Genomic DNA, 12970 nt, shown 5'->3' with positions numbered 1-12970 from the left:
GTTTTTGGATTTACATTGTATCATTTCCGAAAGGTACATATAATGTTCATTATAGCATTACTCATGTTCAACCATTACTTCTTGAAGTTAAGAAAGAAATTTGATAAACGACAATTTATCACATAATTTCTCTTATTTAGAGCAATGTTAGGTATTAAAGTTTATGGCGCATTACATATGAATAAAAATGTTTCAATTATTTATAGACATAAGCATGGAATTTTGATCCAAAGAATGAATAAATCTTAGAACTTTAATAATCAAAGTAAGAAGATTTGTTTAGAGGATCACTGACCTTAAATCCTTATACTTGTATATGTGTTAGACACAACATTATAACATCAATAATGTGAAATTTACATCTTTCGAATGAAGTTTATAAATTACCTAAGATAAAGAAAACAGCTCTAATGAAACCCAACCTAACAATATGATTTCGAGGATGTATAAATTCGTTGTCATACAAATACGTCAGAAAAACACTTTCATAGAAATATGGCAGTTTAAAGGCAGGATGAAAGAGATTGATGGACAGAAGATAGTAAACCAAGCAATCTAAATGAAAGATATTATAAGAAGGCTGTAATAACGTTCAGATCATAGTCACTACAACAAACAAGTCGTAAGAATAAAATTTACGTTAAATATTCCCTTCTAACGAACATCATCTATAGGTAAGTATGTTATTCTTGCTTCCTTACACTTGTAACCTCTCACAGAGGAGCATAGACCGTAAACCAGCATTTTCCATTCAACACGTCCCAAGCAATATCTTCCAGTTGTTGTCCATAATTTTAATGTCTGCTTCAAATTCCCGACTATGTGTGTTTTTCGGCATTCCAACTTTCCGATTACCTTTAGAATTCCAAGTTACCGATCGCTTTCTGATGCATTTTTGATGAGAACCATTATGTATGTACCATCCGAATTCAGCGCCGATTCCTGACATCAAATTCAGCTGGAACGTGGTGTGTTCAACAAGATAAGGTAGAGGTGAAATAATCAAATAAAAATTACAATAATAATGATAATAGAATTCTCTTAGACAGGATAACAATCAGGTAAAATAAACAAAGTCATGAAAACGTAATTTTTATTCAGTAAACTAACAATAATTTTGGTATCCCTTTGTCTATTCTACTTCACTGTTATCATGTTTAGTAGAATTTTATTATCACTATGATTGCAATTATTATCACTTTGGAAAATAACTGTATACTTCCGATTGTACGGTTTTGACAAATGAATTCGCCAAAAAGACAATCCTTCATTAAATCAATCGTTCTTATTTGAAGTAAAGTATTTCTTTATGATTTAGGTGTGTCCATCGTCAAGTTTTGTAACTGGTTCCGTTGATGGTCGAAATCCAAACAATCACCCTGTACATCGTTTCATTGCGGATAAACTCAACTTCTCCATTAATACCGATGATCCAACACTGACAGAAAGATGGGATTTACAAGAAGCTAAATATTGTATTGAAGAATTAGGCATAGCACCTAATCAATTGAATATTGCTAATTACAATGCAGCTATGGCAGCGTTCGTTACCAGTGCTGAACGGGAACTTTTAATATCACATATAAAAATTCGATCAAGAAATAGAATAATCAAAGTTTAATTAAAAACAAAATCACTATTCTGCTCAAACACACAAAGTGGATCACGTTTCAATCTCAAATATCATATTCTTTCTATATGAACTTTCTTCTCAATAGAAAAACGACATTACTTCACCGATTAGAAAATAATTTACGAATAGATTATTGAAAGAAGCATACTTTCTTATTAGCTCTTGTTCACAAAGTCTCATTTCATATTCTAACTTGTGATTATAACTTTCGTTTACTAATTTAATTCTAAAACATTCCATTCTAATATATTATTTTTCATAAGAATCTATTTTGTCTGATCAGAACAAGTTTGAACAATAACTGTGTTGAATTTAAAATAAAGAATTCTTGTTCATTTTAGAGATTAGTACTAATTGGATGACTAATTTCTATATAGAAAGATATTAGTAGCAGTGCGTAATTTTCCGTGGTCGATGTTAAATAATGTGATTGATCAGTCTCTGTTGATGTACATGCATCATCCTACATGGATTGCTTCGGTATTGCCATTTGGTCAAAACCTTTGGTAAAGTAGCAATTATAGTTACCAATGAAATGTAAAACAAACATTATTTGATCGCTTCGCACTCGTCAAATGTTTAGATGATCATCTCATTGTTGATTTTCACACTGAGACTCGAACCCAGTACACGTCACTGAAACGCCAACAAACCGTCCATCGAGCTACTCAGTCTGCGTAAACACTAACTTGTTCAACGGGTGTGAAGTTACTTTTAGTATTTCTATCTCCCCGTTTTAATGAATAACTTCATGCTCGTTAAATAAATTAACATCAACTTACACTCAGTAGCTCAGTGGATGATCAGTTGATGTCTCAAGCTGTGGGTCTCATTGTTAACAACAAAAAATGGAATTGAAATACATCTGCATGACGGGTTTCAAACAAGAGAAAGCACTGATAATCAATATTCCAATTTATAAAATGGATTGATATTAACAATAGATGAAATAAATGTATTTCATAACACTCAACCGAAGTTGGTCACATAAAGATCTGCGCCTGAAGAGCATGACAGATGTCCCTCATCCTGTTGCGAACTTCGAGATATGGAAATAACTGAATAATGGTGTGAGAGAGTGTGTTCCCCACAACGTCAACCTGATACAGACATCGCAAAGAAATCTCTATTCGTTATTTACAACATGAATAGTTAATATTACTGTTTCTCATTATGAAAACTTCGTGACTTCTAACACTGAGGAACAACTCTCGGTCATGAAGCCAGTTAGTGAGGAGGGTGGAGTGCACGGCCAGCGATCACACTTCGTAAAGCAAACTCTGCGAAAGAAATGATAGCCAATAAATTCTGATAAAAATCAGTGTGTAGATACATTAAGACACTTGATCGAGGAAACCAGGAGACTCCGGAAGTCACAAGACTGACCCCCTTCTAATAACCAGGAAAACAGCAACTGATGGGAATATGGAATGGCCGAACAACGTGCTAGACTGGGGAAGTGCTTTGAATAGTCACAAAATCGACGAGATTCAACCTGAAACACATTGGAATAAGTGAGACCTATTAGGTGTAAATAGTAAGGAAAAGGCTAACTTCAAAAGAGATCGACAAACAACCCTTTGAACATGCAAAGTGGTGCTGGACGAAAGGAAGCACCAGTACAAAGGATGGACTACCTCCAACCACTTACCGTGTTGTTAACACACTGAATTAGTAATGCAACACGTTTATAATAAAAATCGGACAGTCTTACACTCTGATATTTTCAAATATTTCAGCAACATTGCTCCAACAAACATTTCTGGAGTCACGTGTGCAGTTTATAAATACATTTGTTTCGGTCGACTTGCAAAACTATGAAGTAAGTGAGAAATTCGGTCAATTGATTGCATCGACTTGTTTTACTACTGAATTTACAGGTAACCATCAATCAGTCATGTGAATGACAAACTTCCTTCAGAAAGTGTTAATATGTCCAGGTGTTTATGTATTCCACTTTCGCCACCATCTCTACAAGGTAAACATATCAAATTATGGTTAAACAATTTTCTGTTTACCAAATCTTACTCAAACGTGAACATATGTTTGTTAAACAATAAAAGCAAACTAACCAGTGAATATGATTAGCTCACATTTATGTGTGGTTGAAATATTTTGTCACTTTGTAACCAAATCTAGATTACAATCATTGATATTACTGAGAGTAGAAGAATTAGCATTATGGATTCACTGAATTGTCCAGTTGAATATACGCATTAAAATCCACCACATAACCGGAAATTAGATATGTACAGTTACTGTTTGTAAAATAGCCTTCAATGGACATGACTTTACATTCCGTCATACTTTTCTACTGTCGATTAATATTCCAGTCTTGTCCATTCGTCCATTTCATCTGATATAATCATCCTCATTTGAAAAAATAATCAGAACACGACAGATTGGAATCTAAAACACTTGTTTGTTTCTTAATGACTGTTATTGCCTATGAACAATTCTCATTCACAATAATCTTCATTAACTCATTTAAAACTCCATATCATAGTCCTTCAACAATCAGTCCCATTTTCGTTTTTTCCTTTAGTTTTCTATACTCATGGTTAGAGGGTTGATGTAAACTAATCACAGTTGTATTGGTCTTCAACACAAATCGATATCAATCACTTGGATAATGAACAAAAAGCTCTCAGTTTGAATCACTGTAACAATGTTGAATGATAATTTTGTACACCAACAAGCCAATTTATTATGACAACAATAATTTGCCTCAAGTTGATCAGTCTACCATGAGCAAGTACAAATAAGGAGTAGTGATTAAACGGACACATATATGTGAAGATTAACATATATTTCTGAATTACTCCTACTGCTAACATATCTTTTAGTATCACTACTAATAAATGTTCAGAATGGATTCCATAACGTTTGACTATAGTGTATTCAAGTCACTTTATTACAATATTGATCGATGTCAAATAATTAATTAAAGAGGATTCAATTGAATTCCTGACTAACTGTTAAATGTAAAATCTTCAAGTCATCTATAATATTTCCCCCATCATGTTTAATACTTCATTAATTAGTCACAATATTTTGATAAACTGTTTGTAAAGATAAATAATCTAATCCAGTAAATTAATAATATTTACTAGTTAAAGCAAGTTTTAATTTATATTCGCTACATAATAAACCTTCATCTCTAGTCATTGACGTCGTGATTGTCTTGGAAAAAGCCTGATTGTTTATTCAATGTTTGTTCAATTATGACACGAACAATTGAAAATAATAATTTCACAAGTTGAAATCATGAGCCAATTGAAGCTAAACCACCATGGAAAACCTGGAAGCACTGGACGGCCGTTTCGTCCTAGTATGGGACTCCTCAGCAGTGCGCATCCACGAACCCGCCCCCGCGGGATTCGAACCCAGGACCTACTGGCTCCGCGCGCGAGCACTTAACCATTAGACCACTGAGCCGCGCTTGAAGCCAGTATGTCCTGGGTTCGAATCCCGCGGGGGGCGGGTTCGTGGATGCGCACTGCTGAGGAGTCCCATACTAGGACGAGACGACCGTCCAGTGCTTCCAGGTTTTCCATGGTGGTTTAGCTTCAATTGGCTCATGATTTCAACTTGTGAAATTTCTAAAAATCTCCACAAAACCCATTCTGAAAATAAATCATATAACACAGTGTACTTTGCATTAAATTTATTATTAGTATTATTACATCACTGCATTCTCATAACTAGAAGTGAGGTGAAACAAAATGTGTCTTAGTTTTGTTCCCCTACATCCTAAATGTGTATGAATCAGAATTTCGGCATATTAAAGTGTGAAATGCAAAGCTTGATAATTAATTATCAAAAACTAGTTAATTTTTTCTCTATAATTCGATACGAGATAGTTAAATTATCAATACCTATCGAAGTGATTCATTATGATTTGTCAAAAAGATCATACACGTGACGTATTTTTCAAATAAAAAGAACAAACTGTCCTAATACAACCGTAATCGATGGTAAATTTGTAAAAAATATCAGGTCTGACACTAAAAGAGCAGCTTGAAATGACAACTAATACATAAATAGTCTTCTACTAAACATTTCGACAGCATCGAGATTAGTTATGGTGTGTTTTATTTAATATATATAACGTAGAAAAGATTACTTGCGAAATGTCGAGCTGAAATATCTGCAAAGATCAAAGAATCATATCCATCCGTCAATTAGAGTTCTCAATGACTCCAAACAATTACTCTGAGCATAATTTACGATATTTATCACTCAACTTAACGTGATAAGGAAATTCTGGCATTCCGAACAGAGTAAGTCAATATAGAACTTTATAATCGATTGTATATTTAGCTATGTGATCCCTATTTCCAACTATGAATCTAACAACTACCAACCTTGTTTCTGTTCGTAGGTTAATTTATCATGGATAGTAATTGAATTATGGTGATTTCTATTGATATATTGTTTATCTGGAAAATTATTTTGTCATTTACGCTATTCCATATTCAGTAGTATTATATCACACGTTCATGAAATCAAGCAAACGTATCATACAATTCCGTTTACTTCATTGATTGACATCAAAATTTACTTTAAATGGAATTTGACATTCTCTTTTTTAAATACCTAATTGTACTTGATGATAGTTTGTTTAGGTACAGTAGTGATTTATTAGTTTCTAAACATCACATGATTTGACTTATTTTAATTGCCTAACTCAATTTCTTAAAAGTTATCCATAATGCACAAATCAAAAACATCAATTGTCAGGTTATTAATTAATAATAATGAATTAAACCTTTTGATAAATGTAGATAATTTCACTAAGGTTTAACACAAAAACAAATCACTGTTTGGAAAGAATGATTAATCTTAGACAGTTTAAAACTTTCAACGACTATATAATCAACTTTGCTGCATGCAGCTTGTAGAATCTATGAATGCAATTTACTCATATCTAGATTATAAATAGTATAGAACTGGAAATATGTGAAAAACTCATTCACTTGTTAATAACAGATATTGTATTATGGTATGAATGAAATGCCCATTGATATCGATCGATTAAGTTCGACAATATAAACTGTGATTAAACTATGGAACTTAATTAGGGAAAGCAACGCACTTGACCGTGATCTCTAGAATACTTACTTACGCCTGTTACTCCTCGTGAAGGAGCATAGGTCGCTCACCAGCATTCTCCATCCAACCCTGTCCTGGGCAATTCTTTCCAGCTCCTTCCAGTTGTAATTCATCCTTTTCATATCTGCTTCTATTATCCGACGTAATGTGTTCTTTGGCCTTCCTCTTTTCCGCTTTCCTTCAGGATTCCAAGTTAGAGCTTGCCTCGTGATTCAGTTTGACGATTTGCGTAATGTATGTCCTATCCATTTCCATCGTCTTTTCCTAATTTCCTCTTCAGCTGGAAGTTGGTTTGTTCTCTCCCACAGAAGGCTATTGCTGACGGTATCCGGCCAATGGATGTTGAGTATCTTGCGTAGACAGCTATTTATAAATACTTGTACTTTCTTGATTGTGGTTGTTGTAGTTCTCCAAGTTTCAGCTCCATACAGTAGAATTGCCTTGACGTTCGTATTGAAGATTCTCACTTTTATATTGGTTGAAAGTTGTTTTAAATTCCATATGTTCTTCAATTGTAGGAATGCGGCCCTTGCTTTGCCAATCCTCGCCTTTACGTCTGCATCTGAACCTCCTTGTCCATCGACGATGCTTCCTAGGTATGTGAAGGATTCTACATCTTCCAGAGTTTCGCCATCAAGGGTGATTGGATTGCTGTTCTCCGCTTTGAATTTGAGGACCTTGGTTTTCCCCTTTGTGTATACTGAGGCCTACCGATGCAGAGACTGCTGCTACACTGGCTGTCTTCATCTGCATCTGTTCGTGTGTACGTGATAGGAGGGCTAGGTCATCTGCGAAGTCCAAATCGTCTAATTGGTTCTGAGCTGTCCATTGTATTCCGTGTTTTCCTTCAGATGTCGAGGTCTTCATAATCCAGTCGACCGCCAGAAGAAAGAGGAAGGGAGAGAGTAAACAGCCTTGTCTGACTCCGGTCCTTACTTGGAATGCATCTGTCAGCTGTCCTCCATGCACTACTTTGCACTGTAGTCCGTCGTATGAGTTCCGGATAATATTGACAATCTTCTCAGGAACTCCGTAGTGTCGAAGAAGTTTCCATAATGTCCTCCTATCTACACTGTCGAATGCCTTTTCATAATCAATGAAGTTGGTGTATAGTGACGAGTTCCACTCAACTGATTGTTCGACGATGATCCGTAGTGTTGCAATTTGGTCTGTGCACGACCGATCCTTTCGGAATCCAGCTTGTTGATCTCGAAGTTGGGCGTCTACTGCATCCTTCATCCGGTTCAGCAACACTCTGTTGAAGACTTTCCCTGGTATTGACAGTAGTGTAATGCCTCTGTAGTTTTCACATTTGCTCAGATCTCCTTTCTTTGGAATCTTGATGAGGTGTCCTTCTTTCCAGTCCATCGGCACTTGTTCCTCCTCCCAAATCTTTTTGAATAGAGGGTAAAGCATGCTTGTGGTTACTTCGACGTCTGATTTCAGTGCTTCAGCTGGTATGTTGTCGGGTCCTGCTGCTTTCCCGTTCTTGATTTGTCTGACGGCCACTCTAATTTCTTCCGTCGTTGGTGGGTTGACATCTATAGGAAGATCTGTGTGTGCTACTTCGATGTTCGGTGGATTCATTGGAGCCGGCCTATTCAGGAGTTCCTCGAAGTATTCTACCCATCTGTTTCGCTGTTGTTGAATTTCAGTGATTGGCTTGCCTTCTTTGTCTTTGACCGGCCTCTCTGGTTTACTGTATTTCCCTGATAGTTTCTTCGTTGTATCGTAGAGCTGTTTCATATTTCCTTCTCTAGAAGCTTTTTCTGCCGTCGTTGCTAATTCTTCCACGTATTTCTTCCTGTCGACTCTAATGCTCCTCTTCACTTGCTTGTTTGCTTCTATGTATTCAGCTTGTGCTTGGATTGTTTCTGCTCGTGTTCGGCTGTTGTTAATTGCTGCCTTCTTGTTCTTCCTTTCTTTGATCTTGTCCAGTGTTTCTATAGAGATCCATTCCTTATGCTGGTGTTTCTTTAGGCCCAGAACCTCTTGACACGTTGAAGTCAATGTTTCTTTGATGCCTTTCCAGTTGTCCTCCATGGTAGTTTCTTCTTCCTTCAGTAGATCTTGAAAGGCTTGGAATCTGTTGTTGAGAGCTATCTTGAATTCATTGAGTTTGTCAGTATCTCGAAGGAAGGCTGTATTGAACCTTTGTAGTGCTGTTTGTCCACTTGTCCAGTTCTTTTTAGCTTCAGTTTTAAATTGGCTACAACTAGGTGGTGATCTGAAGCTACGTCAGCTCCTCTCCTGGTTCTCACATCTTCCATTGTCCTTCGGAATTTTTGTTGATGCAAATATGGTCTATCTGGTTCTCTGTAGTGTGGTCCGGTGAGATCCATGTAGCCTTGTGTATACGTTTGTGTGGAAATATTGTGCCTCCTATGACTAATTTGTTGAATGCACACAAATTTGCAAATCTTTCTCCATTTTCGTTCCTCTCTCCCAGTCCATGTCGTCCCATAATATCTTCATATCCAGTGTTGTCTATTCCGACTTTGGCATTTAGATCTCCCATCAGAATGGTGAGGTCCTTTCTTGAGCATTTCTCTATGATTGACTGCAGCCGCTCGTAGAATTGATCTTTAATGTCGTCGTTGCTACCATTGGTGGGTGCATAACATTGGATAATATTCATTAAGATTCCCTCCTTCTTTGTTTTGAATGATGCTTTGATGATTCTGGATCCGTGGGATTCCCATCCTACAAGTGCATTTCGTGCTACTTTGGACAGCATAAGAGCGACTCCCTGAGTGTGTGGAGCATTTTCCTCTTCGTGACCGGAGTATAGCAGCATCTCTCCCGTAGCTAGCCTTTTCTGTCCAGCTTGGGTCCAGTGGGTTTCGCTGATTCCCAGTACTGCCAAGTTGTATCTCCTCATTTCCGTTGCAAGTTGACTGGTCTTCCCGGTTTCCCACATTGTTCTAACGTTCCATGTACCTATAAAAATTTTTGCTCTAGTTGTTAGAAGGGGCATCGGCCTCGTGGCTTCCGAAGGAACTCGGCTTTCACCATGAAGCGTCATAATTCTTCTAAGTGAAGACCTTCTAACTCTCAGGGCAGAGTTAAAATGGTTTGAATTATTTTTTCTGGTAAGCGTTTTTTAGCGAGTTAGTTTTCTACGGGATGGGGACGCTAACCCCATGCCCAACCCTCCTCCTTTACCCGGGCTTGGGACCGGCAGTAACTCTAGAAGAGCTACAGGCGGAGTTGATCTCTAGAATACATGTGGAAAAAAACAGAGGTGTTTATCTTTAGACACAGTAGTACGATTAATTAAATACGATTATTTACCTATCATTTGGTTTTACATTAATTACAGATTATCAAATCCCTGTGGTGTGGATGTCGTTTCTATGCACAACTAAATCTAATTCCAATAAATGGAGTATCGATATTCCGTCAATTCATATGATATTGTTTAAATTGAGTAAATGTTAATAATATTCAAAGAACATAGTTTGCATGAAAAAACAATCGGGTTTAGCCTAGTCTGAGATGGATATCAACAAATCATAAGTTGAATAATTTTATAGATTTAATAAAGCTTGTTGTATTGAATAATGTGTGTAATTTCCGACTAGAAAAATGAATGGGATTTTAAGGTGTAATACCATATTAATTAAATTTGACTCAGTGAAACTGAACCATTCTACATTTGATTTGGAAAACAGTCGACGTTATGTAATCTGGAGTGAAACAATAAAAATAAATATGGAGTCCTTTTCTACTGCTTCCTGATTTCTTGCACTTATTCCAGTAATACTATTTAAATCAACTTGATCATATTTTCGCGATTTGATTTAATTCTAAAATCATAAAGCTATATTATGTGATAAAAGTTTCGTTTATCTCGATAAGAACATTTTATTATTTTCAAACTTTTCAACCTCAATCACATGAATTTTTAGTCTGATGCGATGCATTCCTTAAACTCAATGTTAGTCGGGTCATAAACTAATCACGTGATTTCTCATACACAGAAATTTATTTTGCGATATGAAAGTAATAGTAGCAGTAGGAGTAATTCAGAAATATATGTTAATCTTCATATATATGTGTCCGTTTAATCACTACTCCTTATTTGTACTTGCTCATGGTAGACTGATCAACTTGAGGCAAATTATTGTTGTCATAATAAATTGGCTTGTTGGTGTACAAAATTATCATTCAACATTGTTACAGTGATTCAAACTGAGAGCTTTTTGTTCATTATCCAAGTGATTGATATCGATTTGTGTTGAAGACCAATACAACTGTGATTAGTTTACATCAACCCTCTAACCATGAGTATAGAAAACTAAAGGAAAAAACGAAAATGGGACTGATTGTTGAAGGACTATGATATGGAGTTTTAAATGAGTTAATGAAGATTATTGTGAATGAGAATTGTTCATAGGCAATAACAGTCATTAAGAAACAAACAAGTGTTTTAGATTCCAATCTGTCGTGTTCTGATTATTTTTTCAAATGAGGATGATTATATCAGATGAAATGGACGAATGGACAAGACTGGAATATTAATCGACAGTAGAAAAGTATGACGGAATGTAAAGTCATGTCCATTGAAGGCTATTTTACAAACAGTAACTGTACATATCTAATTTCCGGTTATGTGGTGGATTTTAATGCGTATATTCAACTGGACAATTCAGTGAATCCATAATGCTAATTCTTCTACTCTCAGTAATATCAATGATTGTAATCTAGATTTGGTTACAAAGTGACAAAATATTTCAACCACACATAAATGTGAGCTAATCATATTCACTGGTTAGTTTGCTTTTATTGTTTAACAAACATATGTTCACGTTTGAGTAAGATTTGGTAAACAGAAAATTGTTTAACCATAATTTGATATGTTTACCTTGTAGAGATGGTGGCGAAAGTGGAATACATAAACACCTGGACATATTAACACTTTCTGAAGGAAGTTTGTCATTCACATGACTGATTGATGGTTACCTGTAAATTCAGTAGTAAAACAAGTCGATGCAATCAATTGACCGAATTTCTCACTTACTTCATAGTTTTGCAAGTCGACCGAAACAAATGTATTTATAAACTGCACACGTGACTCCAGAAATGTTTGTTGGAGCAATGTTGCTGAAATATTTGAAAATATCAGAGTGTAAGACTGTCCGATTTTTATTATAAACGTGTTGCATTACTAATTCAGTGTGTTAACAACACGGTAAGTGGTTGGAGGTAGTCCATCCTTTGTACTGGTGCTTCCTTTCGTCCAGCACCACTTTGCATGTTCAAAGGGTTGTTTGTCGATCTCTTTTGAAGTTAGCCTTTTCCTTACTATTTACACCTAATAGGTCTCACTTATTCCAATGTGTTTCAGGTTGAATCTCGTCGATTTTGTGACTATTCAAAGCACTTCCCCAGTCTAGCACGTTGTTCGGCCATTCCATATTCCCATCAGTTGCTGTTTTCCTGGTTATTAGAAGGGGGTCAGTCTTGTGACTTCCGGAGTCTCCTGGTTTCCTCGATCAAGTGTCTTAATGTATCTACACACTGATTTTTATCAGAATTTATTGGCTATCATTTCTTTCGCAGAGTTTGCTTTACGAAGTGTGATCGCTGGCCGTGCACTCCACCCTCCTCACTAACTGGCTTCATGACCGAGAGTTGTTCCTCAGTGTTAGAAGTCACGAAGTTTTCATAATGAGAAACAGTAATATTAACTATTCATGTTGTAAATAACGAATAGAGATTTCTTTGCGATGTCTGTATCAGGTTGACGTTGTGGGGAACACACTCTCTCACACCATTATTCAGTTATTTCCATATCTCGAAGTTCGCAACAGGATGAGGGACATCTGTCATGCTCTTCAGGCGCAGATCTTTATGTGACCAACTTCGGTTGAGTGTTATGAAATACATTTATTTCATCTATTGTTAATATCAATCCATTTTATAAATTGGAATATTGATTATCAGTGCTTTCTCTTGTTTGAAACCCGTCATGCAGATGTATTTCAATTCCATTTTTTGTTGTTAACAATGAGACCCACAGCTTGAGACATCAACTGATCATCCACTGAGCTACTGAGTGTAAGTTGATGTTAATTTATTTAATGAGCATGAAGTTATTCATTAAAACGGGGAGATAGAAATACTAAAAGTAACTTCACACCCGTTGAACAAGTTAGTGTTTACGCAGACTGAGTAGCTCGATGGACGGTTTGTTGGCGTTTCAGTGACGTGTACTGG

This window comes from Schistosoma haematobium, chromosome 1 (genome assembly GCF_000699445.3).
Source record: "Schistosoma haematobium chromosome 1, whole genome shotgun sequence".
Classification (NCBI taxonomy): domain Eukaryota; kingdom Metazoa; phylum Platyhelminthes; class Trematoda; order Strigeidida; family Schistosomatidae; genus Schistosoma; species Schistosoma haematobium.
Note: the sequence above shows the minus strand (reverse complement) of the source record.